Raw genomic sequence first — 27,811 nt, 5'->3', positions numbered from 1 at the left:
ACTTCAGCCTTCCCTTTCCACAGTTTATGCCAGGTGGAAGCAAGAAAATGTCTACACATATTTCCCTGGAGCAAAATTTTCTTTTGCTATCCATGAAAATATGTGAAGATGGGACACAGAGTCCAGTGAATGTTCTAGATCAAATGATGGTAATGGAGATGCAAACATCTTTCTCATAGCAGATATAACTCATTTAAACTTATTATTCCCTAAAGATGGCACGAGCTGGAAATAGAAATATGTCCTCAAGAAGCCTGATACACTGTGGAGGACAGATGCATCATGGGTCATAAAGGATAATGAGAATGTCTTAGGATGTCTCTAATCCTGGAGTTTGACATCAGCCCGTAGTACCCACTGCATTCCTTGGTGCCGCTGTCAGATGTACCATCCTGGGCTGATAAATTCTAGGGCTAGCAGTGTGTGGAAGTTCTTAGTGCCTCTGCTGGTTTCTTTGGCTACTGTTAATTCTTACAAATGCCGTGGAAGACCTGGTTATGATGCCAAGAGCTTATATCAAAAGAAAGTGAACCAGAACTTAAATGTTTAAATGAGTTTTGTCCCTTTAAAGTGGTCAGTTTTCATTTAGTTGGGTGAAAAATATAAGCAGTGAATCATACATACAGTGATACAATATACCAGAAATTATATGTCTGCTATAATATATATCACAAACACATATAATATATATATGTATATACACACAAACAAAAAATTTGGAAAGTTGAACATCAATCCAATAATTGAATTCACTTCCTCTAAGGAAGTAGGAGGGGGACTAGGATTGAATATTGTAGCCAGAAGGGAATATAGCCACATCTTTAAGGTATAATTTGTGTAAGTAGAAAATTTTTATGAATTACATAATTAAAGTGTTAACACTCTTGTTCTTCTTTACCGTTATTTAAAGATATATTCCTGAGTATCTTACAGAAAATTTTGGAGGGCTTATAATTGCCTGAGTCTCTTAGAGGAAGGGAAATACACTATGGCATATACACTACCCAAAGCCACACAGCAATTAAAAATCAATTAAAAAATAAAGTGGTGTCTTCCTGGGTGCCTGTTTTTAGGTACCTATCATTTGTCAGACATAACACTGGGCACCAGATATTTAACAAGCAACCCAGCATTCTGGCCTTCCATGAGGTCCTTTATTTCATTGCTTGAGGCAAACTCAAAATTTCAAGCTACCCTATGGAACTGCCATTAGTGCCATATTACAAGCCATGCAATAAGTAATTTCATTACTTTACCATCCTGTGTTTGGACCAAAAGCAGCATGTCCCTAGCTTTATCACTTATCAAATTTGCCACACCTAGTTCCCGATGGCTAATGGTGATTAACAGAACACTAACCTACCTTCAAAGGATAAAGATTTGATTTGTGACAAAGTCAAAATAATGTGCAACAAGAGTTTAAGGAAATAGAGGCTCTAAGTGTCGAGCTCAAAAGTACTTTTGGAAAAAATAACAATAAAAGGACATAGCAAAATATTGACTATAATTTCTTAGATGATGGAATCATGGGAAATTTCTGAAATACTTTATGTACTTTCCATATTTTACTTTTAACACGATAATTCAATACATGTTCAAAAACTCCTTTAACTATCAGCAACAATGTTAATATGAGGCCTCTTGAGGGATAATTTTGAAAGGGATAGGCTTATGACTCTGAATTACCTGTTAGGTTACTTTTCATATTCTGCTCATTCCACATTTGACAATCATGGGCTATTTGTGTATTTGTCTTAATGCCTGCCTCTCCTAGCACAAAAAATCCTTGAGTACTACCCCTCTGCCACCAGCACCCAGCTTAGGACTTCCACTGAGTAGTAAAACAAATAATAACAGCAGTAGACTCTCACTAGAATAGGCCCGAGCAAGGCTAAGGCTAGTACTTGAACCCAATTCAGACAGGTATCAGATTTCATCTTCTTGACCACTAGACTATATCAGCCCTTGCAGTGCTTGATGGGAGTAGACCCACAACACAGGTTTATTGAGTTTCACGTGCGCATTAAAAATTAGTTGCAATATCTTATAATTACATGTCATTGATACCAATAGCAAAGCCAGAAGCCAGTACCTTCTCAGTTAATAGAAGAAAGCCAAAGTCATTCTAGCCTGTTTTCACCTCTGCTCTTTGTCCGTCAGCCTTGAAGTCTAAACAAGGACAGTAAGCTACAGGTTGGGAATGACGTGCTTCCCCAAGGTGTGAGCTCAGCAGGGAAGCTCTTAGTCATGTCCCTCTCTCCTCTGGAGAAGCTGGTATGGCTTGTGACTTCTCAGGCATCAGCCAAATTCCTCCAAGGCACGAGTGAGTGCTGGCAGTTGTTCTCTGGTTCCTGGGTTCCTCCATTACAGGGAAGCCAATGTGGGTTTGCCCCTCAGTGTCATCATTTCTTTTCCGTGCTTGCCAAGTTGGGGGGTGTGAGTGCCTTAGTATTACCAGAGACAAATAGAAGCCTGAGAAGTCACTGAGCACACCTGATCCAGTGTGAGGCCAGGCTGTATTCCAGCCATCCTGTCCAACACAACAGTCGAGTGGGTCCAGTTTCAGAAGTCAATACCAAGATGTAGATTGCCTTGTTCGTGGGGGGAAATGCCTTCTTGGGCTATGGAGTCACCCAGGCTAGAGACTGAATTGGGACAAAGGCCCAATCTCTCCCTGCCTCAGTTTCTACTTCTGCAAACTAGAGACAAGAATACTTGTGTCATAAAATTGTTAGGAGGATTACGTGTGATAACAGAAACACTGCGTCTGTTACTTCCCGTCCAACATTTCACATTTGGGGAAATGATCAGCAGATTATCTCCTATTTACCCCTTGAAACAAACAAGCTCACTTTTCTTGCTACCAGATATGTCTTCTGTATAATCCATTGATGAATAAAACTGAAACATTCTTGTCTTATATTTCACAAAGAGGAATCAAGGATACACACTTCTGTTTGTACCTTTTTGGGGAGTTGAAAAGTAATTATTTTAAAAACAAGCTTTGAAATTAGACCAATCGATTTTGCCATTTATTAGTTCTGTGACATTAGCCAAATCACTAAACCTCTCTGTGTCTCAGTTTCCTCATCTGAGAAATGAGGATAAATAATAGTACCCACTTCGCCAGGTTATTCTGATACTTAAGCTATTTAATGACTAAGCCACAGTACCAGCCATGTAGAAAGTTTCAATAATTATTACCTTTATAATTATTATAAATTTATCAAAAGGTCCAAAGCACATAAACAGGTGTACACATGTATGTGTGTGAGTCTGTGTTTAAAACATTAACCCAACACATTATTATCGCACCATTTGGGTTGTTTTCTTTGCAATGAGCTCTTCTCTACTCTAAACCAAGGCTGCTCTTCTGTGACTTGGCCCCCTAATTCCTTTTCTCTTCAAGTCCAATTTGATTATGTATTTTAATTAGATATCTCTTGCATGAAAATGCTAGGTAGGTGGGACCTTGAAGCCCTGCCAGAACTGCATCATGTGGGTTTTGGCGCCAGTCAAGACCTGAACCCCTATTTGTTTTATTTTTAAACTTTTAATTGACATGTACCATACATTCAGATATATTCATGTATCATACTTATATGGCTTACGGAATTTTCACAAACTCAACATACCCATGTAACCAGCACCCAGATTGGGAATCAGAACATTCCAGAAACCCCTGTGCCCCCTTCCATATACTATTCCCCTAAGGGTAACCACTATCCTGATAGTTTCCTATTTTTGAAATTTGTATAAATCTGGTTCCTGATTTTGAACAGCTCACTGTATATTTCTCTCCTAAATCTACACTGCGGTTAGGTCTCCCCCTGTTTTTGATTATTAATTTAAGTGTCCACAAACTTTTATTCAGCAGCAGCTCTGTGCAAGGCATTATGTTAAATAATTAAAGCAAAAGAAATTCAATGTCTTGGGTGAGTGGGTTTTTTTGTTTTTTTTTTTTTTTTTTTTTTTTTTTTTTTGCCATCTTCATGTGGAGCCACCTCCTTGAGCTGTTTCTCTCTAGAATGAGGTCTGAGTTTCCCATACTCTTCTCTTTTGTCTGGCTCCTACTCTTTAGCTTATCCATGAAAGTGAGTCTTTCTGGGTAAAGATCCCAACAGAAGCACACTAGTGTATCTGATTTCCAATTCCAGAATTCCAGGAGAGAGTATTTAACTAGCCTGGCTTGGTCCACTCTTGGTCATGTCAGCTATGGCTAAAGGATTAGGGACACGTGATGCTAGTGGGCCGTGCACTCCCCGAGCCCTGCCCTGAAAAGGGAGTGCTGCTGAGGAAGGGAGAGGGGCGTGGCTTGAGGTTCTCAGCAAGTACCATGGTTCACACTGGCCTCATCCAGCTCCATTTCTTTTTCTTCTCAGACTCCAATCCTTGACTCAAAGTCTAAACTGACTTATTTACCCTCCGAACCAAATTCGAACTGAAGTAATTAGATAACGTGGCTCTTGGAGGACTAGGGCTACTGCTTTCCAAACCGCCATTTGAGGGGCATTTCCAACTCAGAGTTGCATGGCGGCTCTTTCATATGGCTCTGAGAATCAGCTGTGGTTTTATAGAAACACATACTCTGCAGTTTCTCCCTCTGAAGGAGGGGCGTGTTCCACCACAGCAGAGTTCTGGCCCCTGAAAACTAATTTCCTGAACACAGGGACCACCAACTGTTTATGATGATGATTATTATTGCAGAGTGTTGGAATTCCTGCCCAGATTCCAAAAGTCACCCGCGTGAAGGAGTGTTTGCAATGGCATCCTGAATCCTGCATAATTTTGTGGTCAGAGTGAAGAGCACAATGCTGTGTCTACAGTCCCAGCTCTGCTTATATCATGTGGGACAGACAGTGGTATGGGACTGTGCTCAGTTTGCTTTACATCCGGGAGCCCATTTAATCCTCACTGCAAATCCAAGAGAGACACTATTACTACTCATTTTTATGAATGTACAAACTGAGTCAGAAGAGGTTTAAGTATAACACAAATAAAGCCCATGATCGTTTATAAAATGCTTTCCTCCTTATTTACACCTTAAGGAACCCCATTTTATGGATGAGCTTATGGCTCAGTTTCCTGATTTTGCACAGGTCATAAGTGGCAGGGGTTGGACATAGACTCAAAACTCTGACTCCAATCCCCTAAGGCAAATCACAAATAATTGTAATAAGAAGCAGATGGTGAAAAATGCTTTTAGACCAGCGGTCCCCAACCTTTCTGGCACCAGGGACTGGTACAGCTATGAGAATCTAATGCCTGATGATCTGAGGTGGAGCTGAGGCAGTGATGCTAACGCTGGGAAGTGGCTGCAAACACAGATGAAACTTTGCTTGCTCATCTGCTGCCTACCTCCTGCTGTGTTGCCCGGTTACTAAAAGTCCACATACTGGTACTGGTCTGTGGCCTAGGGGTTGGAGTCCCCTACTTTAGACAATCCAGGTGAAATATTGTGGTGTTTCAGAGACTGGTGAGGTTATATACAGGATTGAGGAAGGACTGAAAGAGGAGGTAATATTTAGATATTTAGGTGGGCAGTATTGGACAAGCATAATTTGAGGGCAGGGCACTCCAGGAGCGCTCAATAGGAGCCAAAGCCTGGGGAGACAGAGCATTCAGGAAATAGTGGGAAGTCTTTGATGTACTGGGGAGATTGATGGGAGATGAGACTGGAAAACCAGGGTGCCTCTCATCTGGGCCATGGTTATTGTCTCCTTGACAAGTTGGGGCAGATGGGACAGTGGGTTGACAACCCACAAGTGAAGAGCCTGTGACCTCAGAATCTCCTGACCAAGTTTCCTCAGCTTCACTGGGTGTCTATGGTTAAGGACAGGGTAGGAGCAGGAGTTGGAGAACCCTATTATTTATAGGTGCTGGGGAGATCCAGCAAGTTTCTAAAAGAAGGAACAATAAAACTTTTATAAACTGTTGCAGAGTCAGTTGCTCCATAAGGTAGAGTCAAAGTATGTGTGTGTGTGTGTGTGTGTGTGTGTGTGTTGGGAAGTTTGCAGGTCAGGGAGGGTAGGGAGCAATCCAGTCAGGGGTAACAGCTGGGCATGGCCTCCTCATGGAATGAGCTAGTACCTGGGTATAGTTTTTTGGAGCCTCACCTCAGTTCTTGAAATTGTAATGAGCTAGATCTCAGTGAGCTGAAAGCAACATGGTGGGCTTCACACAGTCCTTCATACTGGTAAACAAAGCTTCATTGAGCCCCTGTTGTGTGTCTGGCCACAAGTGAGTTCTGTTACTGTCCCTTCTGCTCTAAATAAGTAGATTATTTTATAATCATGAAATGTGATTAGATGATGGTAAATTAATGATCTTAAAGATCAAATTATTGAAAAATGAGAGTCATGTCCTTCCTGCTGCTGTAGGCTCATAAGCAGAATGGAATTACTTCTCCCTTGAGCCTCTCCAGATAGGGCAGCCAGGCCTCCAGTTCCTGAGTCCTGCATGCCTTGCCCTAGGGGATGGGGTAGAGGGCTGATGATGAGCAGCTTTTTTGTGTGAGTCCAGTGGTAAGAGGAAAAGCATCTGGGCTTTTTTGAGAAGGCCCAGACCCAGCCAGATTGATCTAGGAAGCCTTGATTGATCTAGAGGAGAAGGGATCAGGGGCTTAGCACTTGGGTGGGGGAGAAGATGGGAGACCTTCATTCTAGAGGGTGGCAAGACCCAGGGTGGGATGGCTGCCTGTATGCTTAAGGACCATGGCACAAACACCATACGGCTGGAGTTTTGGCTTCTGTCCTGTGGCTGAACCTGGCATGGTAGTCATGGGTATGTTTGTGGAGCAGTCTATATGTGAATGTACCCTACAAGCCTGGACCAGGCATTGCAACAGTGACTGTGGTGGACCACAATTAGAGGAATTGCCTCTATTTTTTTATGCATCATGAAAGCCCCAGGAAGAGGGCAAGAAAGCCACAAAAATGACTGAGCTTGTTTTGTGAGGAATGGAGCCCAATTTGATTTAGTTCAGAAACATTTCCAATAGCAACAATTCTTACAGCTCAAGTGGGGTGCAAAGATTCCTGCTTATTTGGCTAACAATGGTGAATGTTGTGTAGAGAAATTGCTATAGAAAAATTCTCCCGGGACTTGAACATTCTGTGTTCAGTCTGCATAATCTTTGGGTGATAAACTTTTTTTCTGGAGAATTCACTTGGGACAAATACCTGGAAAATTTATGTCTTTGATATGTTTAAATAACTAGGAGATGCTACAGAACCACTGTAGGTCGTCTCTATAGTGTTAGGAGGAAATTTGGATTTGAGCTTGTTATTCACATTGTGTTATACCTTTGTGGTTAGATTATCAGCTTTAAGAGAAGGCAAGGATATTTTGGGAAGCAAGGGCCTTATTTTAGTCACTCTGTATTTTGTTTCCATTTATTTATTCCCAGAGCTCCTGTGCTAAGTCCTTTTTATCAACAAAGTTTCTTGCCTTTACTTGCTATTGGAATTTCACAATTTGGTGTCATCAGTAGAATTTCACTGTTACTTGTTTTAGGGACATTGTTTATTTCCCCAAAAGCTCAGGGTTCAAAAAAGGGAAAACTGTGAAGGTGTGGTTAAGGAGAGACAACTTCCCCTGAGATTTTGTTATAGAAGGATTGTGGTACAGCACCCTCATCCCAAATCGAGGTAAATTCAGACTTAGGAGTCAGAAATCTTGGAGTTGAGTCGAGTGGGAGCTTATCAGTGGAGGGGTGCCTGGTGAGGAGGGTTCCAGTGTGGGTGAAGTGGAAGGGTGTTCTTTAGGGCAGCAGTTTAAGAATGCCTTGACAGGTTGAGGATGAAGAATCATAGTGGTGAAGAGGTCAAACTGAAACCAAGGGACTCGTAGCAGTTAAATCCAGAAGGTGGCTAAGGTAGAAGAGAAGGAACAGAAAAACGAGGGTGGAGCTGGGGGAAGAGGTCGGGCTGAAACACAGGAACAGGTCTGTGAAGGGAATCAGGTGCTAGGGCACACTTGGCACCCAGTGGGTTGCTCTGTGGAGGAGAGTACTGATCCTAAGGGGCCAACAGGGCTGAACCCTTACCCCAGAGTCCCTTGAGAATCTATGGAACCCACCTTCATGTCTGTCTGCTTTTCTGAACCATCTTGCTGTCTAGAGTCTGCTATGACTGACTGAATCTGTCCATCCCAAAGTGGCCAGGGACAGGGAAGCACAGAGGAACTACAAGAGTCTATTTGCTTACAACCATTAACCATAACAAAAGAACAGTTTTGATGGAAGATCAGAGAGTGACATAAACATGCATTTCAATTCATGGTTTGGTCTATGTCTCCTCACCTCCCTCTACTCTGGAGAAAGAGATCTAACGGTACACACCAGCCAGAGCCCTTTCCGAAGTTACAAATGGTTCTGATTTCCGCCCACTCTTCCCTCTACTTCACTGGAAGGGGGACTTTTTATCCGTCTCCTCTGAACTCTGTAATGTGTTTGGGCTCCAGGATCAAGCTAGATCTTAGAAGAAATGGCAGGAACTTGGAGCTGTAGTTCTGCAGACATCCACTGAGTTGGCCTGGGAACTGGTCCTTCTGTGGCCTTGCTGCACTCCCTAGCTCCACAGGGGCCTGAGCTCCAGGTGTGGGCTTCCGACTTACTTACCATTTCCATCTTGATTCCCTAAACCTCCAAGACCAGGTTCCTCTATCTTGCCCCCTCCACACCCCACATCACAGTCATTTCTTGCTTGGTCTGAAGTTTCGTCCTTGAGTCTTAATACCTGTCCTTTGCCCTTCCCTCAAATTATACTTGTCCAGTACTTCCCACTCACTAACCCAGAACCCCCAGACTGGATCTGCCTGAACGGCATGCTTTAAGTCACCATTGGGACGTCCACTGGTTAACTCCGACGTTCCTTTAGGCCAGCCTAAGGAGCACATCTTAATGAGGCTATCCTCAACCACCTGCCTTGCCTTTATGAGTGTCTCTGTGTCTTGGACAATCTTCTGTGATCTGTCCCCTGCCCTCTTAGCCATAGCTATGCTCAGGGGTTGCAAAATTGTTCATCCAACAAGTAATTCTTTGTGGAGTACCAACTATACGGTTGCTGCTATGGGAGCAAGTTTCCTCAAGTAAGTGATACAAGACCAAATGTGGAATTATCTTCATTTACCCTTTTGGAAGAATTATTTGACTATTGTATTAGTTATCTAGTGCTGCAAAACAAATTATTTCAAAATTTAGTGGCTGAAAACAAAAATAACTATCTCACATTTTCTATGGGTCAGTGTTTAGCTGGGCAACTGTGGCTTGGGGCTTCTAATGAGGTTGTAGCCAAGACGTCAGCTGGACTGCAGTTATCTGAAGGTTTGTTTGTGCTGGAAGATTTACTTACAAAGTAATACAATTTGGTGCTAGGTGCTGAGAGAACACCACATTTCTCCCCACAAGCCTCTACATGGCTTCGTAAGTGTCCCCATGACATGGTAGCCAGCTAGCTTCCTTTAAAGAGGGTAATCTGAGAGACCAAAGATGAAGCAGAAATGTCTTTTATGACCTAAGCTTGGAAGTCACACAGGTCAGATTCAATGCGGCAGGGGAAACATACGGGCACAGATAAGGGGGGTGAGGATTATTGGGCACTATCTTGAAGACTTTCACCATACCAAAGAACTATTCAGCTTAAAGGCCAGGAAGAAAATCGATTTGATTAACTTAAAGGATAATATTTGTTTAATGCTTTATCTCCAGTGTTGGATCAATGCCTAGCATATAGTAGGTACTCAATAAACACTGAACGTGTGATAAAAGTGAATGTGCAATTGAGCGAACAATATACATTACTTTCAGGAAGTACTTTTTAGTTTACAAAGTACTTTTCCAGATCTTATACAATTTGATCTTCACTAATGGTGTTAATAATACTAGACAGGGCTAGTATTATTAACACCATTTTATAGAAGTATTAATAGTATTATTAATAGTGCTTTATTTCAGGTATTTAAAGCACTACCCAAAGTCACTTAGCCTAGAATCTGATGCTCCTTCCTCCATGGTCTATTCAGATCACATGATCGTGTTGTGACCCCAGTTCACTAAGGCTTCGTCCATGCCTATTGACTGTGAGGTGTGTATCTTGAAGTGATGGTGAAGTGACCCTTGGGAGGCTTGGCCAACACCTTTTGGTTTACAGGGCAGATTTACTGTGAAGCTAGTGACACGTAAGGCCTTTTACTTGCACGGGCCCTTCTGGAGTAATTCCAAACATTTTGGCAAGAGAAAGCCACTTACCTGTGACTTCATTGAACAACCCCCGCTGTTTAACATTCACAGTCACTCAGGATGATGCAGCTGCAAGCATTCTGTAAAAACATCAATCGGTTCTCAGCATAGGGTGTCATGTCCACCTGATTTCCTGAATCTCACAGGAGAAATCTCTGTCCCATGATACTTGAAGTTGTTGACATTTTCAGTGTTTTCTAACAGTTACATTTTTTCTTTTCAGATTAGTCTCATAGGTGGCATATTTTAAATATGGATACTAACTTGGATTTTTCCTCAAAGTAACTTTAGCTAAATAACTGACAGAACTCAGATAAAAAAATTAAGATTATGAAATCGATGAAATGGACATAAATTATTCTGATAACAAGAAACACACTAACGAGAACTTTTAGTGCCCAAAGCAATAATTCATTTTGAAGATAAGTAATAAATAGGATCTCAGACTTTCAATAATCCCATCTCTACAGAGGGGCTCATCTGAGTGGGGGAGGCTGCCCCCAGAAAATATGTCCCCTTCTCATCCCAGGGTATGTTGGGTGCAGCTCCTAACTGTCTTGGCCAGGCAGGGGACCCCAGTGAGCTTGGGCTTCTTTCTACTGCAGGCTCATGACCACCCAGCTCCTCCTATGACCTTTGTGACCCAGCCTCTCACGAGCCAGTTGGGAATTCTTAGGCATGAACCAATAAAAAGGAATCCAGAAGAAAAATTATGTATTTTATTAAAAACAAAAACAAAAAACTTGCTCTCCCTGATTCCTCTGTCCTTTTTCAGTTTCAGAAGAAACTTTGTCTCTGAATTAGTCCAGCTGAAGTTATTTTTCTTACCATCTGTAAGGGGGATTTTCCATCTTTCCAATAGGAAAATAGCCCTTGGGCCAAAGGAACTGTGAAAATGTTTAGTCTCCAGAAAGGCATGCAGACTGTCAGGGCAGCAGAATCCCTGAAACTCTTCTTTGGCGTGCCATTGTGTCATTTAACCTCTCTTGCCTTTCCTCTGTATACCCAGCATCAAATTTTTGGCTCCCATAATTTGCAATTACTGTTCTTTGGGGTGTCCTGGAGAGATTTATTGGGGTTGGGTGGGAGTGCTGCTGGAATGCCACACAATTATCCAGACAGGTGGTATGGATGGTGAATGGATGTCGGGCTTCAACCCTGGAGAGTTGGCTCTAGTTTCAGTTTTCTCACGAGGTGATCATGGGCAAGTAATTTCTTTTCTTCACGCCTCAGTTTCCCCAATTATAAAAAAAAGTGTGAATTGGATGACCTCCTTTCTGGGTTTAATGATTTACATTACCCTTAAAGGGTGCGCGCTGAGGACAAGATCAAAGTAGTTTATATAATGATTTATATAAAATAAGTGATAAGGCCATTCTCTACATATTCCTGGAGGGAGGGGAGAGGCCTGCTTTTTAAAGCATATTTTCACATTAATGAATTGCATCATGCTGGGCCAATGGATGTCAAGGGATACTTATTGGGGACGAAGCAGAGGTTGTGATCATTAAAACTAAGTTGACAAGGACCTGGCTAAGAAGGACAGTGGCTGAAGCTGTCAGCTGAGGCAGACAAGGAAGCAAGGTGAATAGTTAGGTACCAGGAGACTGTCAGAAGGCAGAGGTCAAAGCAAGACTGAGTGAGGCATTGAGCAGTATACAGAGCAGCAGCTGAAATAGCCTGTAACTGAGGCCCCTCTGGTCCCTGCCAGGAAGCCTTTTACATGCCTCCTGCTGAGCCAGGTGCTGCTGCTGAGGCTCCATACCTGGCCAATCCACTGTCTACCCAGGAAGGCTCATGGGGGAGATAGTACGTGTGGCTGGAGTGAGGAGTGAGCCTGCTAAGGTTTTTGTATGAATGAATTCTATGCAAATAAATATGCAAAACAATCTATGGAAATGAAAAGACAAAATAGAAATTATAATAAATTCATATCAACTTTAAGAATCAATCTTTAAAAATATTTTTAGAAAAACAAAACTATGTACAATTCCAGCTTTCAGTGTCTGCCTGTGGTCAACATAAATCATTAATAGTGTCCTTCCTGTATGTTATGGATAAGCCTGCAAATATACAAGTTAAAAGTATTATGATTTGTTTACTATTGTAAAATATTCCCTAGCCATCACATGTAACTGTCGTGAATAAGCATTAATTTTTGAATGCCTCCAGAACCAGACATTAGAACATGAAAGCAAGAAATAGACATTCAGAACTAATGTCAAAATGAGAAGATATTTCATTTTGCATGAATCTGTTGCCTTCATATCTGAGAGGAAGAATATCGTAGGTTCATTAATTTGCTCAAATCCTGCCCTCCCTCTGAAGGAAGGAGTTCACCTCCAATGCTGGCAGCAGCATGACCTACAAACCTTCATGGCATTTGGACACAGTTTCCTTTTGATTCATAAACACAGGGCAAAAAATTTGGAGAAATGTTTCCCAGGGACTAAATGGTGTTACTTGTGAGTGAATGGTTAGGGTCATGGGCTGTGCTGTGTCTATGCTGAGCTCTGGATCCCCGGCAACAGAAGCACTCACGTGTGCTTTAACACGTTAACTTATTTTGTGTTAGTGATATGTGACACCTAGTAAAGCAAGGGCTCAGAGAAGGGGCACCTTTTGCCTGGGTCTTGCCCAGATGATGGACGACTCAGTCTGACGATGCCAGTGTGGATGCAGGATGGCTAAAGATTTCAAAATAGAAAAGAAGTTGAGCCATAGATAAAGCAAGTTCTATATTTTGAGTGTTCCTTTGTGCAGCTTTTCCTAATCTCTTCCTCCCTTACAGACAGAATTAATCCCCATGCTTTGAATCACTCCAATACACATTTTTTTTATTATTACAAATATCACATTGTCATATATAATTTAAAAACTATATTAATATTTATTTCCCTGGCTAGACTGAAAACTTGAGAGTCAATTTGGTGTCTTAATTGTCCTATGTTTCCTGCATGTAGCATAGGGACTGATGCATCATAGTCACGAGAGCAGAAATAGACTGTGAGTATTAAGAGCTCTTGCTTTGGAGCCAGACATTCCTGAGTTTGAATCCTGGTCTCACCACTTCCTAGTTGTATGACTTTGGGTTTCTCCAAATACCTAAACCGCAGTTTACTCACCTGGAAATGAGGATCATGACATCCCCCTTTCCTCCTCATATGGTTGTTCTGAGGCTTAGTTATGATAGCATTTGTGAAGTGTTTAGCACAATGTTAGCTGTTGTAGTTATTCTATTATTAATCACACATCAGGTACCCAGACTGAAGTATCTCTTTGTCCTGCCTCACAGCATTGACACGCAAATAAACCAGGGAGTACACATCAGGGCACTTGCAAGGATATTGCAAGGAGGCATTATCGTTAGGTCAATTTCTGAACTTAAAAGGAGCACTGAGTGTGTGGAAGGTCTGCACATCTTTGAGCTGACTGGGAAGGAGGAAGGATGGATTAAGGAATCCATTTAAACTAAAAGTCCTGAAACAAATGAAATGTCGATCTTCAGTTGTCATTCTTCTAGAGGGTGACTGTTCTCCTGCAAACATTTCTTGTATTAATGGGGTGGTGGTGATGGTTCTGTCTTAGAAGCAGCTTTCATCAAAAGCTGAGAAGCTGGAGATGGAATGGAGTGTAACCTGAGACCTCACCCCAGCAAGCCTGAAATCTCAGCTGAGATAGCAGCAGCTTTTTGAGCAGCAGACTTGCCGGGGCTTGGCTCTGCTTCTGGGATGGCTGTGTCCTGCCTCTGCAATCTAGAAAAATGCACAGGCTGTGGTGGGCTGGTGTGTTCCTATTTGTTAGCAGACTTTCTTTATCATCTTGGCTCTGAGAGGCACCTCTATTTTCCATCGTCCCACTGACCACAATATTCGCTACTCTGGGAGGCAGGGTCTGCAGCCTGTGTTCTATGCCATCAACGCAGCAGCCATTTGACAAAAATCCGTAAGCTCTCCAGGCACTGGGCCTGGTGTGTTGGGACAGGAAGAGAGTAAGAAGGCTCTTTACTCTGGCAGCTTATACTCTTGTTGGGAAAAAATATGGATGCTACTCAGCTGTTAATATAATCAACGAATGTCTTAAGTATCAAATTGATGTTTTGGAGGGCAAAGGAGGGCCCCATAGAATTGACTGGGATGTTTAAAAGGGCATCTCAGAACAAGTGAGGGTTCTTGCCACATTAGGATGATCCTTTGATCATGTAGTTCCCATTTATCTGCAGTGATCACAGGAGTGTAGGTGCCACCGCCAAACTGCCAGGATTTGGGGTGAGGGTGAGCATGAGGTTGGAGGAGGGGTGTCAGACTCCTGCACAGACGGGGATGAGAGTGTAATTCTTAGAGCAGCCTGGGATGAGGTTTGCAAATCACATCTCAAGAACACAGAGCTCCTGCTGGAGTGAGGCGGAAGCCACTTGTCAACAACCAGCACTGACTTAGCAGCCATGTAAGTGAGCCACCTTGAAATCACATCTCTCTGCTCCAGTTAAGTCTTTAGGTGACTACAGCCCCAGCCAACATCTTGATCTCATAAAAGATCCCAAGCCAGAACCACCAATCTAAGCCACCACTAGATTCCTGATTCACAGAAACTGTTAGAGATAATAGTTGTTTATTGTTTTAAGGCACCAAGTGTTGGGGCGATTTGTTATATAGCAATAGATAATTAATGCAGGAGGGTAGACAGCTATTGGCTCATGTGTCAGGACTGGTCAGACTCCGCTTGACATTTCTACTTTCTATCCTGTTGGAAAGCCCTTCTTCTTGAAAAAGGGCAAGAGAGCAGCTACAGTGCCTCTCTATCCCCTGTAGAGCTGGAACAGAGACTACACTACCAATGCTGTCTCTTTAGCTCTCAGCTATGCTAGCCAATAATGTTTTGACTGTTTCTGCCACAAGTCAGCACACTTTTCCTCAGAAGGCCAGAGAATATGCATTTTAGGCTTTGCAGGCCACATACAATATCTGTACAACTACTGAACTCTGCCCTTGTAGCACAAAATCATCATTGGATAATATGCAAATAAATGAGCGTAGCTGAGTTCTAATGAAATTTTATTTATAAAAACAGGTGAATGATTCATGAGCCATAGTGAGCTAATCAATGGTTTGTATACAGGGAAAACCCAATACCGAAAGGTCTGTGGCCAGATGGCTCAGAGGGCCAGAGGACACTTTCTACAGAGGGGAGGCTGTTCCTGAACTGCCTTACTCTGGGCCCTGCATTGCCTTACACTTGCCCCAGGAGGATACGATATTTAGCACCTCTTGCAAATACAACTACTCATAAAGAATAGATAAAGGAGCTCCAGGTTTGCTGACAGCCTGGGCACCCATCATTGATGTCACTGAGGAAATGGCCACACTTGCTGAAAGGTCCCTCTCAGCCCTGAGAAGGACTATGTGCCAGGCACTGTTCCAGTGGTTATTGCCTTTACACATGTTACCTACTTTTTTCCCACCTCCAGTTATCATTGTGTCGCAAATTACTCCGAAACTCAATGGCTCACTCACAGGGTTGGCAAGTCAGTTCCTCTCCATACAAATCTCTTCATGAGGCTGCTTGAGTGTTGTCAGAACGTGGTGACTGGCTTTTCCTGCAGCTGTCTATCCAGGGGTCCAAGGAAGGAGCTGCAATGCCTCTGAGACCTAGCTCTGGGAGTCACATATCATCATATCTACTATAGTCTACTGTTCACATAGGTTGATTCAGTGTGGGAAGGACTATACAAGAGCAATACCAGGAGACAGACCACTGAAGCCATCTAGGAGGCTACACAGAATGAGTGTCACACTGGGGATAGTCCTTATGAAAGCCTAGCAACTTAAGTTTGGCTGTCGTGTGAGGAGAAGCAAATGGAAGGGACTCTTTCTTTTTTGCCCAAATCTGTATAGGTGACTTGTTTTTTCAGGCCCTCAGTCTTGAAGGCTTCGAGGCTTAGGGACCTGAGTTTCAGCTACATTTTTTTTTTTCCATTCAATACACTTTTTTTTTTTAATTATTAGTTTCAAGTATTTAGTACATTAGCTAAACATTTATATTGTTTATAAAATGAGCCCCGTAATTGTCCTTTCTCTCCTCTGGCTCTCCGCCTAGCCATTACATTAATGCCGCCTGCATTCCCTATGCTGTTTTAACTACAATTTGACCACAAATTTTCATTAGTAGGGTTCCAATCCCACCATCCTTGATGCCCTGCCATTCTGAGGAGTCTTCAGTAAATGTTCGTCATTCTGCTTTGGCTTCCCAACATCCAAACACCTTCCAAGAGGAATTTCCCATTGTGTGAGACTTAGTGGGAGTAAGTTCCTGCCTGGTTCATTTGTCTTTCTGTCAATATTCAATTTACCCTATGTCTCCTCAATAATCCCCTTTGTTGTTTAAATTAGCTATTCATTTTCTGTTGTTTACAACCAGGAACCCCAGCTGGTCCTGCATCTGTAGTAGTTACACTCAGAGGAAGCTCACTTGGTGTTAAAGCCACTACATCTATGGTTGTGGAAACAGTTGCCAAAGTAGAACAGACTTCAGAGTCAGACAGACCTAGGTTTGAATCCCAGCTCTTCCACTTTAATGCAACAAGTTGCTTCACCTGTGGAAGGAGGAAAGCAACATGTAGCTTGCAAGATTGTTATGAGGATTAGCACATAGCACTGTGCCTGACACACGGTAGGAGCTTAATGACTGCTCTTATATAACAAATGATCACAGTGATGATGACAATGATGGACAAATGCTGTGTTTCCTCCTTACTTTTCTCAGGGTTTCTTGAAGAGACAAAGTTACTCGCATCTGATGACAAGGCTTTTGAACCACCTTGAATGGCCTGGACTCTCAGTAATAATTGCTCTTTAGAATTCTCAAAGCTGGCCATACTTGTGGAGCTGAATAGATTCTTCCAATAAAGAACTTGCTATAAATCTCCCCGGGACTAATCTAGAACATGATTAAGAGACACTCTCATGCAATGCTTTGCAAATGGAACTTTTTGTGGCCTGCCCTGAGAGCCCTGAGCATCCAAGAGGGACACTACTACTTTAAGCCCTACTGTGGCCCCCTTGCTTGAAATAACCTCCTGGCTGCTAGAGACACATACTAGGTGGAAAACTACATGCTGAGATGCTCTGTTCCAGCAGGAGCTTTTTTTTCTCCCATCCCTTTTTTGAGCCAGAGGAAGTGGTGCCATGTTTTTATCTTGTCTAACATGGCTGTCAAGTCAGTGTTGGCAGTTGACAGGTGGCTTTAGTCCCCATGTGGGCTTCTCCATAGGTCGCTGGTCTCCGGAAAGAAAGCACACCATCATTTCTGTAACCTATTGGCTACCCAGTGGGTGGGCAGGGTAAATACCTAGAGGCAAGAATCATTACAGGCCCTCTTAGAGGCTGGACACCACATATCTCACTGCAAATAAGGGCTCTCATGAATGCCAGAAAGTGTCCTTTGTATAGAGAAAGAGATGGATGCTCTTACTGATCTCTGTATGGTGGGATGGACAAAACTGTGGGGTGGTAGTCAGTACAGCTGGGTATCAGTCCTGGCTCTGTCGCTGATGCCCTGAGTGTCCATGAATGAGTCACGTTCTCTATTGAGCTGTAGTTTTCTTAACCATGAATAAGAAAGGCTTTTGAACTTGGGTCAGTGTGGCATATGGGTCCAGTCCCTACCAATTAGGTAGTTCCCGTATCTCTGGTGGACTTCAATGTCCTCACCTGTGAAGGTGAGGATAAGAATACCATCTCCCTCTTAAGATTGATATGAGGAATAAATGAGCTAGAACATGTAGTATTCCTAGCACACATAGAAGAGGCTCAGTAAATGTTAGCTGTCATTATTAGCAGCAAAAGTAGTGATATCACCTTGAGCTTTACAATCGATCTATGATTCCATGATCTACACTGAGCCCTGATAACAAGGGGCTTGTACCCTCCCTCCTCCTTTATCAGTTCAGACTCCTCCTGGTTCCCTCTGAGGCTGGCTTTGGGCGGCTGTGCTCAGGCCTCTGGGGTAGGCTGGGGATATCTGTTTCCTTTTTCAGCATCTGGTGGTCAAGGCACTTGCACACCTGTTATAGCTGGCTGACATTAGAAACTAAGCAACCAGAATAGTCTCAAGCTTAGAGGTGGGGCCAATGCTTGTGACAACCTCAAAGTATGTGATCACAGGATGACAGAAATGGAATGGACCTCAGGCCACATGTAGTTCCTGATCTGCCCACCCCTCCGGCCTGTGGGTCCACCGTCCCTCCTCATGAGCCCTGTTTGAGCAGTTGTCTGAAGACCCACCATCCACCACTTGAGGTCCATGGAAGCAGCCCTTAGATGACCACCAGCTTGAGACTTGTCTGCCCAACCCACTCTGTGGCCAAGCCATTGTGTGAAGCCTTCAGCTCCAAGGCCTCACCCCACTACTAGAAACCACGGGGTTGAAATCTGTCATATCTGTCCCCATTCTCCTCAGTCTCGGCCAGGAGCCCAGGCTCCCAGTTCCCATCCCCACACTTCCCTGTTCATCTCAGCTCACCTTCCCTACCTCCCACATTCCCCTCCATCCCACCCCTGCTCTGCGACAGCAAACTCCTCTGCGCCCTCAGCCTTTCCCTGGAACATTCCTTTTTCTCTGCCCATTGTCTTCTCAGGTCAGGGCTGCTATTCTCACACACACCACCTCAGGGTCAGGGGATGAACTTGCAATCTTCCTGGACCCCCAGGCCAGGCCTATACTCCCCTTAATTTTGTGAAAGCCCCTACTCCTTTAGACTCATACTATTAAGCCCACTCCACATCCCAGATGCTCTCATGAGTCTCCTGGTCAAGGCCCTAACTTACTGACCTTGGCTCCTGGAATCCTTTCTACTGCAAAACCCTTAGCATTTCTGGGCTCATCCTCATTGGGATCCTTTTCTAGGATCCCAATCTTGATCTCATTGCCAAGAACACTTTTGTACTTCAGCTACCCATTCCCTTCCCATCATGAACAGGGCATAACCTCTCAAGTCCCAAACCCAAACATCTCACTTTCTGGCCGCCATCTCCTGGCTTCCCAGCTTATGTCCTCAAGATTCCCCACAACAATTCTTTGATCTCATCATGAAGTCAGCCATACCCAACCCAGTCCTTTCTCACTGTCTATTAGTGTCCTCCTGGCTTCGCTTTTCTTTGTTTTAGATTCCATGGTCCGTCATTGGAATCGTCCCCTTGCACACACCTCCAACTCCCTTGCCCCTCACAGCCTCCCTTGCACTTTACCCTTCTGTCCTTTGCATTTTACCCTTCTGGCAGTAATGCTTGGCCCAAGTACAGAGCCCTTGTGTTTGTGACACTTCTGAAGACACATGGTTTTGTTTGAACACTTGGGTGGTCACATACGATGTAGGGCAGGTAGCAGGGTAGGGATTTATACTTTTATGGATGAGGTATGAAGGCTCCAAGAGGTTAAGTGTTTTTTCCAGGGTTGTTCCAAGCTGAGCCTCAATCTCATGTCTCCCGGCCCCGGGTCCACCCCTTTTCTCGAAGACAGCCCTTCTAGAATAGGTTGAGTTGTGGATACTTGGTGATGGGGGTGTGAGAGGGGACTGGGCACCCCAGCAGCGGGGAGAGTGTTCCCTAGCCATAATGGGGACAGGAAAAGTGGCAGTTCAGAGGGAGAGGGACTGTGGTGTTTCTCACAGGCCCCATAGAGGCTGAGAAATCCGCTCGGAGGCCCTTTTGCTGAGGTGCACTGGATGTGAAGTGCAAAACCAGATGCTGCTGGTGATGCACACGGTCTGAAACAGAATCCCTCCTTCTTCCCAGCCTTCTGCAAATCCTATTTCTTTCCTCGCTGGGGCTCAGACCGGCTGAGGGTCCTGCATCGCTCTGCACATCAAAGACACTACCACATTTCCAGGCACAGTTCTGAGGCTTTTAACCAGCCTCTGACAATAAAATTGCTTTTAAATAAAAACCAAGACTTAATATTCGGCAGAAAAGGGATTAACAGGATCAGTTGGGGATGACATCATGCTATTTTTGTTGGCACTTTTCCAGATCAAGCGTAAGGAGTCTGGGCGTGGAGGGAGGTTATATATATATATACATTTTCTTTTCAACTGACTTGGCCTGAGTCTAGGTCTGGAAAATCCGGGGAGCTGGTGGGGAGCCGGCACCACTGGGGGTGACCTTCCTGCACGGTCAGGGCATCTGCTGGCTTGCGGGGGTGAGTACACTGGGCCTACAAGGACAGAGCAGAGACTGAGATGGGTGTTCTGCTGAGTCATTCTCCTGGGGACTAGGGCAACAGAAAAGAAAAGGCCCTATTTGGCGATTAGGCCCTGAACTTAGAGAAAAGTGCCCTACAAAGTGGGCAAACATCCTGGTACAACCAACAATGGGCACAGATTGACCTAGAGAACCAGGGCCTGGCTCATTCACACACGGACCTCTGGGAGAGATGGCCACTAGGGAACACCCAGCATGACAGCAGTGAGGGCCTTAGAGGACGTCTACTCTAGTGGTTTGCAAACTTTTTTTTTTTAAATTAAGGAATTCTTGTTTAAAGTGAGATACTAAAGGTACCCCACTGCATACAGAAGACTGAGGAAGAGGAGCTACAGGGTTTAGAGCCTCTTGGCTGGGCCTCGCTGGCTCCTGAGGCTGCCATGGAATCTAACACTAAAAATACACACTGAAAATCTCTGATCATTCATTCACTGAACACTTATTAAGTGCCTGCTCCATGCCTGGCACTTTTCCAGGTGTACAGGGTGCATTGGTAAGCTAAACCAGGCACAATTGCCTCTTCCCTCAAGGGGTTTACATTTTAGTGTGGGAGATAGACATTACTAAATAATGACACAAATAAATGTTAACTCTCTCCTCCCCCAACATGTAAGAAGAAACCAATTTGTGAAAACGTCAGATTCTTACTTGAGCACTCCAGGCTCTGGACTATCACCCTTTCCAACTTTGTCCCCTGTGACTCTCCCATCTAACTACTAGCATCATCCAGACTCTTGATGCTTTTCCTCAGGTATGGCTTCTCTTTTCCCCTGGGCTGCCTCATCTTCCTTTTCCTCATTTCTCCCCATCAGTCATCTCCACCACTCCTGAGAAGCCCTTTGACAGTCCCATGTGTCTGAACTCTTCTCAGTTGGAGGTGATCCTGTCAATCTTCCTTAGTCCTTCTGTCTGGTACAGAGAGGAAGGGAGCAGCCAGGAAGGAGCACGGAACCTGAACAGCACCTTCATCTGGTACTAAGACCTTAGGTAAGTCAGCCAACCTCACAGAGGAGCCCGTGAACTCACCTTGGACTTGTTTGATCTCCTCAGGTGTACATAGTTCCTTACCTGAAGGCCAGGGTTGATTCTCTCCTCTAACTCCTCCCAGTATCAAGTTTAGTGCCTCAAGCTCATTAAAAGCCAAACGTGACATTGGTTCATTGACAAGTGCATTTTGCTGAGTGCTCCTGGGCCAGGAGCATCTCTCTCACCTGCTCATTATTGCATCAGAGCTGGTCCTGGTCCGCAGCTTTGAGCTTTCTTCTCATGGGGAAACTGAACGTATTCCTTCTGGGATCTCATTCACATCTCCACACATTTATTGATCACCTACTGCATATCAGGTCCTCTGCTAGGGAATGACATTTTCCCTTCCATTCAAAGAGTGTAAGATCTAGGGGAGGAAGCAGACAAGTGAAACAATATTGACATTATTGTGCTAGGTAGAGTTGGGGATGCCACCCAGAATGGGCACCCCTTTCTCCTCCTTTCAGAGCAATGTCCTCTAATCTACAGAGGTGAGCAAGAGGTCGAGTTATCCACCTGTCTTCTCAGGGCCTCCCCTAGTATTGGGGGTCTGCCGCCTGGAACCCTGAGTCACTCCCACACGTGAGCAAGGGTTCAGGTCTTCAAATCTCCATCATCCTCTCATCTCCAATCTCTCTTACGGTCACTCAAATCCTAGGAACCAGCAGGGACTGAGGAGGGAGAAGTTCTAAGTCCTGCAGTCCATGAGCAAAAGTGGATATGAACCTTTCTCTTTGGATTTTGTCTCTACATTAGTGTGAGCTGCATGCATATGGGTTCTATGATCTAATAGTGCTATAAAATTATGACTATACTCTTCTTCCCCAAACAGTAAATTAATTTTGGGAGACAGTACTGTTCAAGTCACACAGGAGAAATTTAGCTGTTCAGTGGTGTGGTGGAGGTAGCCCATATGGTCTTGCAACAGTTGATTGATAAATTTTCAGGAACTTTGCAAGCCAGTTGTTAAACATTGCCATTATTAAATAGTAAATTATGTAAATTATGTGAAGATACATTACATTAAAACAAAGTTAATACTGAAAATTCATTATTTCCTAATTTTTTATCACACTTTACTGTTATTTGTGTTCTTGTAGTTTACATTTAGTATATTTATATGGTAGAATACAATATGTGTCCTACTGCACATCGCTATCCAACTCCATGCTCAGTGGTATTGTAGCAGCCCGAAGTCAGCTATGATGAGGGCGTTTATTCCACAGAAATTGGCAAACACTCTCAGGCAGGGCGTCCCTGCCCCCATTCACAGCTGGTTGATATACCAGTACGAGGCCTGAGCTGGGGAAAGGCCAAGTTTCCTCAGTTGGTCCTGTACTCCTCCATCTTTCTTATGTCATTTTGCAAGGTAGTACTTGATTTCTTGCCTGCTCTGCCTGGGGCCTATTGGAGCTAACATTTCTGAACGGTGGCTGCCTTAAGTACTCAAGGAAAGACTGAGTCACTATCTCAGGGGATGGGAGAGTTGACAATTCTGGAAATAAGAGGTGTACATTGAATGCTGGGTGAACACAGGGTCTAACTCACCCTGGTGGGGTGGGGTTAGGGAAGGTTTTCCAGAGGAAGTGGTGCTTGAACTAAGACAGACTTCACATCCCAGGGGCATGTGGGGCTTGTGGGATGGGGTGGGGGAAGCAGAGGATAAACCTGGTGCCTTTCTTGAGCATTAATTTACTCAATGGTAACTATAAAAACATTGTTTAAAAGATGAATCACACATGAAAATAATATGTAGAATACAAAATTTTAGATACGTTTTTAAATTAAAACAAAAGACTGCAAAGAAATTTTTCCTGTGACAGGCTCCTCTAGGCTAGGACCCCAGACTGCAGGAGTACTTACCCATTCTCCTCTGATGTTAAAAGTCCTTTGGCAGAAAAATGTGAGCAGCCTTGATCTAAAGGTCCTTGGGATATCCATAAGAACAAACTGAACAGAAGCTGGAGAGGAAACGGCTAGGGCATTCTAGAAAGTAGAATTCAGTACAAAAGAGCAAGGACTAGGATCAGATTCCTTAGGTTTGAATTCCTGCTCTGCTGCTAATTAGCTATGTGGTCTTGGGTAGATTACTTAACTGCTCTGTGACTCTGTTTCCCACAGCTATAAACTAAAGATAATAATGGTACCTATCAAATAGATTGTTTTGAAGATGAAATTAGATGTGTGTGCAGCACCTGAAGCAATGTTATTGTTTGCCCTTCCCAGTTATTACCAGCAGAAGGAAGTATATGAGAAAAGCCGAGACTCTAGACAGGCACATTCAAGAAAGCGCAGGCTGCTCCATGTGGTGAGAGCATGGTGTGCACCTGGGGCGAGGCAGGAGAGGTGGCTGAGGAGTGTTCCTAGTTTATCTGCAAAGAGTCCTGCTTCACATCATACTCACTTGCCCTCTCAGTTCTTCCCTGTACAGCGAGGGGCCTGGGCTTGCTGACCTCCAAACCTTTCTGGTGCACACAGCCCACGCTTGATTTCATCTTTTCTCTATCTCTTCTCTCTCTGAACACCCACACAGAACATCCAGATCCCCACATTTTAATAATGAAATACATTTTAAAATTACTCACCAGCTACCTTATGAGCTAGTCTTTCTATCCCCAAAGAAAATTATATATTTGATTTAAAAAGCTAAGCTGAAGAGATAATCCAGTTTTATGAAAAGACCTTTAAAAAAGATAAATTATGCTAATTTCATGGCAAATTATGGCACAACACATGAGAACAGAAGTACTCTATGGTCTGTGGAGTCAGAGAGATTTGATTCAAATTCTGACCCACTGACGATTAGAAATTGTTTCTTCTTTTAACTTTAGTTTCCTCATCTCTGAAATGGGTAGGGGTACCTACCTCACAGGATTATTGTGAAATGACATAAGCCAAGTGAAATCTGAGAGGATGGGGTAACTTCTCTTTGCCCTCTGGATCCTGTACAGAATGAGGAGGCTGGGGCTGGCTCCCTCCCTGTTGGGCATGTCAACAGGGAGTGGCCCTCAACCCAGTGTCACAGCTAATGTTGCCATGGTGTCTCCACTCAGCTCTGTCTCGCACCTCTTATCCCTTTAGCCCAGGTGGTCATGGCTCCAGGCCATCATCTCTGGGGTAGTGCATTCTCCTGCATGGTTCCTCCACACTCCGCCCACATTTTTACAAATACTCCCCTTTATTCAACTCTCCTCAAATAACTTGATTTGCATAACTTGAGTATTCAATTTGCTTCCTGAGGGACCTGACTTAGCATAGTACCTGGCCCATAGAAGATGATCAACAAATGAGGAAAATTATTTACATGCAGGATAAAATGCTCTGTGCTCTATTAAGGGACTACCTGGGCATATCTAGCCAACAACATATATTGATTCAACAGCTATTTAAACTTTATTTTTTATTTATTATGAAGCACCTACCATGTAGTAGTCAGCAAGGTCTGTGGGGATTACCTTTTTGCCTATTGGTTTCAGTAGTGGGAGGGAGCTTGCTAGCATTTCCTCTCATGCCAACTAACAAGCAAACTCATTAGCTTCAAGATGAGGAACCAGCTGAAGCTCTTACCAAGAACCGAATGGTAAGTCATTACCAAGAAAAGGGGTTCCACTCACTGAGTGCTCTCTGGGGAGGACACAGTCACAGTGGGTAAGTGGCCCTGTCTAAATGGGTCTTGCTGTGGCCCTAACCTAGATATTTACTAAGGATGTGGAGGATTCCCCAAAGTGAGGGAAGAGCCCTGGACAGAGTCAAGGGCATGGGTTCGGGCCCCTGTAGAGCTGCTCCTTTTCTTTGTGTGGACAGTAACTGCTCTCCCATGACTGGGTTTCTTCCTCTGTAAACTGCGATGGTTGGTGGCTTAGGTAACCATGTCTGATAACGGCATAAAATGCTGCCCTCACTTCACTCCCAATCCTCCAAGGGTCTCTGTATTTTTATTAGCCTGTGGTCTTTTGTGTGTGGAAAACAATTATCTTCACTCAGTTTAAGTTCCTTTGCCCCTGTTCCTTCCAAGGGCACGGCTGGGCTCCACCTAACTGACCAGGCAGAGATTCCTGATCTACTTTTACAGCTTTTATCATAATAGTGTACAGTCTGAACTCTAATTACATAGTAGTTTTTCCTATTACTCAACATACTTAAAAAAAAATACAAATTTTAGCTAGGTGCTGAACAATGATATTTACAGAAACATGGATTTTGTGTGTTTCATGTTTTTCTAATATATAGGAAAAGGTTGTTCATTTATACCCTAATGTCATCTCCTATACTCAGTGGTATGAGAGCCGCATTTTGGTAAGTAATGACTTAGTTGTGCAGCCAAAGTTCTCCTGCCTGAGGCATCTCAGAAGATGCTGGGATTTGGGAGAGGGTTATATCAGTGAAGATCAGGAGCAAACGTGTAGGGGCTTATACATTGATATAACTCTTGACTATCAGTTTGGCAATATGTATTAGGAGCCTTATAACATTTAACTCCATACTAATAGAAAATAAGTCTTGAGATAATACCCTGAAAGCAGAAACTTCTTGATTTATTTCATAATTCCATGCATGTTTTGGCAGTAATCTAAGATTCCAATGATTGAGATAAATAAATCATGATGTATCCTTCTTTGTAAAATATTATGCAACTCCTAAAATGATTACTCTATAAAATTACGTGAAGAGAAGTAGGGCATTCACAAATGGCTATTAAATATGTAGGATGAGCATTACTGTATAAAATACAATATGCATAAAAGAAAGACTTGCAAGAGATATTGCTAAATGTTAGCAAAGGTTTTTAGAGAGTGGGACAATAGATAGTTTTCTTCCTCTATTGTCTATCTCTTTTTTGTTTCCAAGTTTTAAAAAGTAAGTTTACGGGTGAGGGGGTTAAACCATTGATAAGATTATTTAAGTATCTTTTCTATTCACTCTCTAGACAGATATTGCCCCAAGTCATTCAGTCTGAACCAAAGTCTCCACAAAGGTGAGGCATAATGTTGTGTGTCAGTGTGTGCATGTGTGCATGCACACGTACTCACACATGTCAGAGCATGTCAAGTGCATGCCTACTGAGGAACACAGGGAGTCCCTAGGAAAGGGAGACCTAAACACAGTCCCTGAGCCTTCTGTCACTGCCTGCATGCCATTTCCCTGGCAGTGCTTGAAAACACATTGTCCTCTAAGAGAAACGCCCAGCTTGACATCTCATATTACTGCCCAGGGCCAGGGGAGAGAGTGGAGAGATTCCCCAGGGGTGGGGTGCCTCCTCCTGGATGTCTTCAGGAGAGTCCCTTTGGCTGTCAAGGTGACTGAAGGTCCCAGTCAGCGAGTACCATGGGAGCCCTGAGGCAGGCACTGAGCTAGGCACTGTGGGAGATAGAAAACAAATTCTGAGATGACATGACAACAGAATAACTATTACAACAAAATACCTACTCTTTTCTGAGTGCCTACAATGCATGTGCATACAATGATATGTTTTATGAATTTTATCTCATTTAATAATCCTAACTTCCCTAGCAGAGAGGGGTATAGCCCTCATTTTGTGGATGAGGAAACAGACTGAGAGAGGTTAGTAACTGTGCAAGGTCACATAGCTAAGATTCACACTCATATCTGGCTGATTCTAACACTCCAGCTCTTTCAGTGATGCTGCCCTGACTCTCCATGAAAGGAATCTGATGCTATTTGCCCCCTTCCCACTCTACCAGTCTGTTAAAGTGTTGGGGATGTGCTAATAAATTGAACAGTGACTCCCGGGGCATAAAAACCACAAGCGCTGCTTCCACTTGCTTAAGTCAAGTTCTTCTTCGCCTTCTTTGGGCTGTCACCAATGCTCAGCCATGTAGGGAGCCAGGGTCCATGGGAGGTGCTGAGATGCCGATGTGTACACATATGATCTATTGAGGCCTCATCAGGCTATGCATTATTAAGTAGTCATGTTGATTACCTTCATATTAATAAAAAAAGGTATGGGTAGGAGGCCCCCTTTCTCCCTGGCTCCCTCTCACTCATCAAGATTCAGCCTGGAGCACATATTTGTGGTTAAATTATTAACCCCTAAAACAGGCTAGAAATGATGACAGCCCACCCAACTCCTTCATGCTAGAACAATTTGCTGAAAATGCTGACTTAATTATATTAACCTAATTGCTAGATTGAAATGATAATGATGATAATAATAATAAAGAATTGCTCTCAAATTATTCTGAGTGATGTTGCAACATCATTTGCCATACTCATTCCCCGAGAAAAAATTTGCATTTTAAGATTCATTTCCAGTCAGACAAATAGCTCT

The 27,811-nt window shown here is 43.5% G+C and overlaps 1 long non-coding RNA gene across 1 annotated transcript in view; it reads right to left on the bottom strand.

Moving 5' to 3' along the window:
• Positions 1 to 820: 820 nt before the first annotated feature.
• LOC107508998 overlaps positions 821 to 27,811 on the bottom strand; it is a 133,360-nt gene continuing 106,369 nt past the window's right edge. Inside the window, exons 5-6 of the long non-coding RNA XR_001596423.2 lie at positions 21,708 to 21,889; positions 821 to 10,320 (exon numbers count right to left, since the gene is read on the bottom strand). This is a non-coding gene — a long non-coding RNA (uncharacterized LOC107508998). The remainder of the gene's footprint in view (positions 10,321 to 21,707; positions 21,890 to 27,811) is intronic.

This window comes from Rousettus aegyptiacus, unplaced genomic scaffold, assembly GCF_014176215.1.
Source record: "Rousettus aegyptiacus isolate mRouAeg1 unplaced genomic scaffold, mRouAeg1.p scaffold_m13_p_3, whole genome shotgun sequence".
Lineage (NCBI taxonomy): Eukaryota > Metazoa > Chordata > Mammalia > Chiroptera > Pteropodidae > Rousettus > Rousettus aegyptiacus.
The sequence above is the reverse complement of the archived record's forward strand: the minus strand, read 5'-3'. Positions and strand labels throughout refer to the sequence as shown.